Here is a 6,336-nt window from a genome sequence, read left to right on the forward strand (position 1 = left end):
AAAAAAAAAAAAAAAAAAAAAAAAAAAAAAAAAAAAAAAAGTCTAAATTTAGCTTTCTTCCAAGGAAAAGGGGGAAAGAAGAGAGATTAAGACTAAAGTATTCTGATTTGCAGAGTCTGACAACATCCTTCCAATTTCTCAATATGAATGCCCACTGACCCAGCCATTCCACTTCTAGGAATTTTCCACCAATATATCTGTATGAATGTATACATAAAATGATATTCATTGCTGTGTCTATGCCAGTAAAAACTGGAAACAACCTAAATCTCCATGCATTGTTTAAACAATGTACTTCCCATATTATGTATCAGGTTTTTTTGTTTGTTTGAGACAGAGTCTCGCTCTGTCGCCCAGGCTGGAGTGCAATGGTGCGATCTCGGCTCACCGCAACCTCCTCTTCCCGGGTTCAAGCGATTCTCCTGCCTCAGCCTCCCGAGTAGCTGGGATTATAGACACGCGCCACCACTCCCGGCTAATTTTGTATGTTTAGTAGAGACGGGGTTTCTCCACGTCGGTCTGGAACTCCTGACCTCAGTTGATCTGCCCGCCTCGATCTCCCAAAGTGCTGGGATTACAGGCGTGAGCCACCGTGCCAGGTCACGTCAGTTTTTTGTTTTATTTTTAATGCCATTAACACATCTATATGTCCTGCCATGAAAAGATGTCCATAATATACTCAGTGGACAAAGCAAGTTCGAAACGATTTTAAAGACTTGTACATAGGAACATTTCTGATAAGGTACAAACAAAAATGATACTGAGTGGAAGACTGAGAGACACATTTGTCTGCATTGTTTGAATTTTTTTTACAAGCTTACAACACTTCTGTAATTTCTTTTTTTTTTTAAATTAAACACAAAGTCATGCCAAAAGTCCAAATAACTATATTAGCTTAGAAAAAAAAATCCATTGGCCCAATATATGCACATAGCAAATACAGATCGCTATCATAATTTGCAGAGCACAATTATTACTTATTTCTTTAATTATCTGACTGGCATAAGAGCAGAGTTGGATGTCTGTGCTAGAAAGAAAACTTCCAAAATGAGCCCCAAACTTGCCTCAAGCGCCACGCAAGCGTCCAGCCTTCGCTGCTGAGTTCCACGCCGTGACTGAGCCGGGGACCCAGCTGCAGCCGAAGTTTCGCGCCTTGGTCTGGCCCCGTGCTCGGCTGCGCCCCGCCCAGCTTTCGTTTCCCATTGAATGGAAAGCGAAACTTAGAGCGGCCTCCGCGCCAGGAACCGGGCGCCAGCGTGCCGGGAAACCCGGCCGGCCCAAGCCTCCCGCGGCGGCCGTCGCAACCGCGCACCTGCTCCAGACATCACGCGCTCGCTTTTTTTTGCTTTTTTTTTTTTTTTTTTTTTTGCGACGGAGTCTCATTCTGTGGTCCAGGCTGGAGTGCCCTGGCGCTATCTCGGTTCATTGCAAGCTCCGCCTCCTGGGTTCAAGCGATTCTCCTCAGCCTCCGGAGTAGCTGGGAATACAGGCGCCTGCCATCACGCCTGGCTAATTTTTATATTTTAGTAGCGATGGGGTTCCGCCATGTTGGCCTGTCTGGTCTCGAACTCCTGATCTCTGGTGATCCACCTGCCTCGGCCTCCTAAAGTTCTGGGATTACAGGTGTGAGCCACCGCGCCCGACCTACAGGTGCCTTTTTATTTGCGATTTTAAGGTCCCTGCAATTAACATACATCTTAGAGTCATTTGGCGTTTGGTAATATCCCTGGCAGCATTTTTTCTGTCTTAACGCTATTGTATTTCTTGGATCCAGTGTCCTCACATCACCAGTCTGTGGCTTGGATGTGGCACGTGGTGGAATTAGGAGCTTCCCTGTGGGCATGCAGATACAGATATTTCTCTACTTAAGAAGGGGTCAGGCGGGGCACGGTGGCTCACAGCTGTAATCTCAGCACTTTGGGAGGCTGAAGGCAGGCGGATCACCTGAGGTCAGGAGTAGGAGACCAGCCTGACCAACATGGCGAAACACCCTCTCTACTAAAAGTACAAAAATTAGCTGGGCGTGGTGGCATGTGCCTGTAATCCCAGCTACTCAGGAGGCTGAGGCAGAAGAATAATTTAAACCTAGGAGGCGGAGGTTGCAGTGAGCAGAAATCGACAAGAGCAAGACTCTGTCTCAAAAAAAAAAAAAAAGAAAGAAAGAAAGAAAAGAAAAAAAGACGGGGTTGGGCCCCAGTGAACCCATCATGAAGTCAAAACATCGTAAGTGAAACGACGGTAAGTGATGGACCATCTGTGTATATATAAGGTTAAAAGATCTATAACATGCACACGGGAAAGGCTTATTACCTCTTTAGAGATGTATTTCTTATATGTAGACTCATGGGTGTAGGGGCAGAAGGGTTATCTGCTAGGGGACTCAAACTGCAGCCACTGGAATTTGCACAGGAAAGCAGGGTACAATTGCCCCCAAAGCGATCATTCTTTCTGAAAGCTGTCCCCACAGCAATGGACAAATAGAGAGGCTCCAAAAACCCAAAGCTGCCAGGACCTCACTGAAGCACTGGTAGGGTCTGCGGAAAGGTACAAAATACCATGGCATGAAGATGTATAAACATGTCCATAACAGGGTGGATGTGTGTTAGAAGCATGAGCACAGACATATACATACAGGCTATCCACATGTCCATTGTCAGCCCAGACTGCCCTTAGATTGCTGCTGGAATGAAGGCAGTGGAGGCACATTGCAGCATGTTCTCCCTGGAACACTGGTGGACTGTGCGCAATATGGTATTTACACAGGTACAGGGTGCTGCGCAGGGTCCATCCTCATTACATTTGTTGACCAATCGGTTATATAACCAGCTTCATACATCTGGTAAGTCTTGTCCACAAACAGGAACCTCAAAAACTCAAGTGAGGGCAATGAGGAGAGGATGTTGTAAAATTTGATAAAATATGCTAAATATAGCAAGTCGGTAGAAGGCTAAGGAGCAAGCTGTAGCTGCTTGCAGCAACTATCAGCAGAAAAATATTAATAGTCAATCCAATGATTCTATCTGAATCTTGGTAGGTCAGTCGAGCAAAGTAACCGGTATTGCTGCCCCAGTGCAGAATGGACAAGGGTGAACCTTGGGGTGGAGGCTGGACTATATAATGTAAGGATCCATTACACTTCTATGGGGCTCTTCCTTCCATCTTTCATGGAACAAGTCTGCACACCTGCTCCAGACATCCTGTGCTCGCTTCCTGAACAAGTCCGTGCTAAGCCCATCAGGTATGTCAAGCAAAGTGGGCGTCTGTGTAGTATGTTCCACAGTGGCCCAAGCAGGGTGCTGGACCGGAGCAGGTTGAGGAGGGTGGCAGCACAGTGGGGCTGCCCGGTACAGCCTTAGACACAAATGGGTGCTGGTGCAGCCTGGCCCAGGTGTCAGAGCCCAAGCAATTTGAGGATGTGGCACATCTCTGTATTGCAGTGGCCCAGTGTGTGGTGTCCAGGGAGGGCAGGGTGCTGGTGGAGATGACAGATTAGTTACATACAGGGGGATGACCAGGTAACTGAATGTATTAAGGATAATTGGAGCCAGAGTTGAAACTGTCAGAGATAGGAGTTACAAATAAGGAAGGAGAGAATGAGCCCACTAGTGTTGAACTGGAACTGGACTTAGCAGTGTGAATCCATGATTATCAGCATGTATACACAGATAGATAAAGAAGTATGAGGCAGGTGGGTCACAAGGTCAGGAGATTGAGACCATCCTGGCTAACACGGTGAAACCCCGCCTTTACTAAAAATACAAAAAAATTAGCCGGGTGTGGTGGCAGTTGCCTGTAGTCCCAGCTACTGGGGAGGCTGAGGCAGGAGAATCACTTGAACTCACGAGGTGGAGGCTGCAGTGAGCCAAGATCACATCATTGCACTCCAGCCTGGCAACAGAGTGAGACTCCATCTCAAAAAAAAAAAAAAAAAAAAAAAAAAAAGTACATGTGGAGGTAAATGGTAAATGTGTGTGTACATGCATACATCCCCTGACTTGGTCTGGAGGGGGCCTGGGAACAGTGACACCCCAATAGCACATCTTGCACCCAGATCTTGGTTTCTAATTCCCATTCTCTAGTAAAAGGAACCAATGTTGCTTGGAGAAATGGCTGTTTCTGGGGTTAAGGCAGAGAAAGTACAAGATGAGCCTAGGACATCTTGTTCTGCCAGCAAGTAAGGAAATGCTTCAAGAATGATGAGGATGTCTCAAAACCATACAGAAGCCAGCTCCAAAACCATGCTCCCACTGGCCAAATTTGGAAAAACTTGAGCATTAAAAGAAATGATGATAGTAACATTTCGACCCATTAAATAAAATGGGAAGCCACACTTCATACCAATAAAAGTAGATATTGAATAAATTAAAAGTTTGAAGAGGGGCCGGGCACGGTGGCTCACGCCTGTAATCCCAGCACTTTGGGAGGCTGAGGCGGGCGAATCACAAGGTCAGGAGATCGAGACCATCCTGGCAAACACGATGAAACCCCATCTCTACTAAAAATACAAAAAAATTAGCCGGGCGTGGTGGCGGACGCCTGTAGTCCCAGCTTCTAGGGAGGCTGAGGCAGGAGAATGGTGTGAACCCAGGAGGTGGCAGAGCTTGCAGTGAGCAGAGATCGTGCCACTGCACTCCAACCTGGGCGACAGAGCGAGACTCCATCTCAAAAAAAAAAAAAGTTTGAAGAGGAATAGGATATTTACACAGTTTCAAAGTACTTTCCCACAAAATACATACTATTAATTACTAATATTATTACATACATGTGATACCGACCAGGTTCATTCTGCTGGCATGCAATAAATCAACCATTGTGACAGGTTTTGCAAAACAGAAAAGATTTATTCACAAGGCAGTCCAGTGAGGAGGCAGGAGAACAGCTCTCAAATCTGCCTCCCCAAAGATAAGCCTCAGGGATATTTACCGGTGAGAGAAGCAGGGTGGTGTAAGCTATGGGCAAAGGTGATTGGCAGTGGGGGAAAATGAGGCAGTCGGTGACCTGTGCAAGCACAGTGAGGGTTCATGGCACTTCACAGGACACATGTTCAAAAAATGATAGCCTTAGCATGATCTGAGGGTGTCATTTGGGGCCCCTTGGGTCGTTTGGGTTCAAAAGGCCACCTCTTTTTTTTGCACAAACCTACTTGAAAGCTCACTGGTCTCAACTGGTTTGAACTAGGAGCTGCCCCAAGTTCCTGAAAAACAATTTGAGCGATCATGACAGTAGTGACATACATGTTATCTGTAAGAAAGCCGGCAAGGTTAAGTTACAGAGCTCAGTGGCGCGGCCTTCAACTTCACGGAAAAAAAATGACAAAAGCAAGTGACCAAAAGCAAGCAGGGCAGGCTAAATTGGGCGGACCTAATCAGATGAACCCCGCGGTCTCATATGTAATATTACATCATAACTATAAAGAATATAATTAATGTAAATATTCAGTACAAAAAGAGAAAGGAGTACCTTCACAGTAGCCATGCAGTCATCAGTGCCGGGAACACTGGAATTGTGTGCCACCAGAGGACAGAGTGGAGGCGGGTCCCGGCCAACCCAAATTGCGAGGCGTTCTGCAGATCAGCTGGCCTGTCATCTTCAAATGATTCATGAAAATCAAAGACAGCTTTGAGGAACGGTCCCAGACTGGCAGAGACCAAAGTGGTCATAGATGAACAGAAGATCCCAAACTGGATCCTTTGGCTGTAAAGGACAATATTGGCACAACTGGTGAAACTTGAATGGGGTCTGAGGATCAGGTGGTAGTAGGAGGGGATGTTGGAGAAATGCAAGGTCACATGGAAAACTGACTCTCAAATAGTTCCAGAAGGAAGTTCTTTGGACTATACTTGCAACTTTTCTGTAGGCTTAATACTGTTTCACAATTTTAAAATGTAAAATAATATTACCGGGTAATAGTTTTTTTGTTTGTTTTTTGTTTTTTGTGGGGCGTAGTGGGCGGACGGAGTCTCGCTCTGTCGCCCAGGCTGGAGTGCAGTGGCGCGATCTCAGCTCACTGCAAGCTCCGCCTCCCGGATTCACGCCATTCTCCTGCCTCAGCCTCCCGAGTAGCTGGGACTACAGGCGCCTGCCACCCTGCCCGGCTAATTTTTTGTGTTTTTAGTAGAGACGGGCTTTCACCATGTTAGCCAGGATGGTCTAGATCTCCTGACCTCGTGATCTGCCAGCTTCGGCCTCCCAAAGTGCTGGGATTACAGGCGTGAGCCACCGTACCCGCCACCAGGTAGTAGTTTTTTATTAAGACAGATTGTGCTTTTTGAAAGCACTGGTGGAAAGATTTCTCAAAATCATGCAGGAAAGAGTTTATAATGAAACTGTATAATA

At 46.3% G+C, this 6,336-nt stretch overlaps 1 protein-coding gene across 2 annotated transcripts in view; it reads right to left on the bottom strand.

Annotated features, from left to right (window-relative positions):
- Positions 1–5,856, bottom strand: part of USP18 (ubiquitin specific peptidase 18) — a 34,177-nt gene extending 28,321 nt beyond the window's left edge. Inside the window, exon 1 of one of the 2 annotated variants that reach the window (XM_017891325.1) lies at positions 1,065–1,335. The gene's annotated coding sequence lies outside the window, so the exon portion shown is untranslated. Of the gene's footprint in view, positions 1–1,064; positions 1,336–5,460 lie in introns of those variants that run through there. The other variant, XM_017891326.1, reaches the window with a different exon arrangement.
- Positions 5,857–6,336: the final 480 nt, after the last annotated feature.

This window comes from Rhinopithecus bieti, unplaced genomic scaffold, assembly GCF_001698545.2.
Source record: "Rhinopithecus bieti isolate Rb0 unplaced genomic scaffold, ASM169854v2 scaffold_20777, whole genome shotgun sequence".
Classification (NCBI taxonomy): domain Eukaryota; kingdom Metazoa; phylum Chordata; class Mammalia; order Primates; family Cercopithecidae; genus Rhinopithecus; species Rhinopithecus bieti.